This window comes from Pistacia vera, unplaced genomic scaffold, assembly GCF_008641045.1.
Source record: "Pistacia vera cultivar Batoury unplaced genomic scaffold, PisVer_v2 Contig622, whole genome shotgun sequence".
Taxonomy (NCBI): Eukaryota; Viridiplantae; Streptophyta; class Magnoliopsida; order Sapindales; family Anacardiaceae; genus Pistacia; species Pistacia vera.
Window position 1 is genome coordinate 283,772 of NW_022196471.1, and position 1,201 is coordinate 284,972.

Genomic DNA, 1,201 nt, shown 5'->3' on the forward strand with positions numbered 1-1,201 from the left:
AGTACTACCTATTATACAAAATAAATTTGATTTTTATTTTATATTTTACAATATATTAAAAACACCAAAATTTCATTTTCTCCTAATATTTTTACAGTTCCCTTCTATATTTATTATTCATGATATTAATTGGTTGTTGTCTCCTAGATGAAGCGCTGCAGTTGCTAGAGGACCACAAAAATTTAGCCACGGCTAATTTAGGGTATGAGTGGAGGTGGGAGACAGCATTGCATATCTTGGCTGGAACACCTATGATGTCTCCTAACTTGGCCAATCAAAATCAGCAAGGAATTTTGAAGAGATACTTCAACATATGTTATTCTCTCAAATCTTTAGCTCCTTCTAAGTTTCTTTTGATTCTCTCCATCTTTGAATTTTAGTTCTAACATTTGTTGCTGTTATCAATTTTGCAACACCAGTTTCCGATAGCGACAAGTTGCCCACCCATGAAAAGCTATCCCCACAAACACTTGAACTACTCCATCTCCTTTTGAAAAAAGTAGATTATGGTGGCACCTGGATTGATGAAGTAATAAATGTTGCTGTCGCACAAGACAACATCGAACTTTTAAGCATGATTATTTGTCATTATCCAGAATTGATATGCAAAGTTGAGGGAGACACAGATACATGTGGCCGAATATTTTGTAATGCTGTTTGGAAACGTCAGAAGGATATCTTCAAACTGCTCAAAAAAAATGTAGGCCCACGATTTCAGAGAAAATTACTTCAAAAAGTACACCAGTACAAAGATGATGAGGGTAACAATATCTTGCATTACGCTGGAATGTCGCCTCCATCAGATAAGCTCGATACTATTTCAGGAGTAGCTTTTCAGCTGCAGCAGGAGTTATTATGGTTTCAGGTAAATTAACAACACTTTTTGTTTCTTTTACAGAAAACAATTTTTTTTTCATTAGTTGATAATATGTTTAATAACATTAAATATAGGAAGTGAATAAGATTGTGAATCCATTGGTTGCGGAAGCTAAAAATGAAGAAAGTCAAACTCCTAAAGCTTTATTTAGTGAGAAGCACAAACAGTTGACGGAAAAGGGGGAGAAATGGATGAAGGATACTGCAAATTCATGCATGATTGTGGCAACCCTTATTGCCACTGTGGTTTTTGCTGCAGCTTTCACAGTACCAGGGGGTATCAAAGAAGAGTCGGGGACGCCTCATTTTGCTCACAAACTTTCTT

The 1,201-nt window shown here is 35.8% G+C and overlaps 1 long non-coding RNA gene across 1 annotated transcript; it reads left to right on the plus strand.

The window, feature by feature from the left end:
• The first annotated feature begins 701 nt into the window (after nt 1-701).
• LOC116110990 lies at nt 702-996 on the plus strand. Its single transcript, XR_004124987.1, has 2 exons — nt 702-865; nt 952-996. It is a non-coding gene; the product is annotated as an uncharacterized LOC116110990 (long non-coding RNA).
• The last annotated feature ends 205 nt before the right edge of the window (nt 997-1,201 follow it).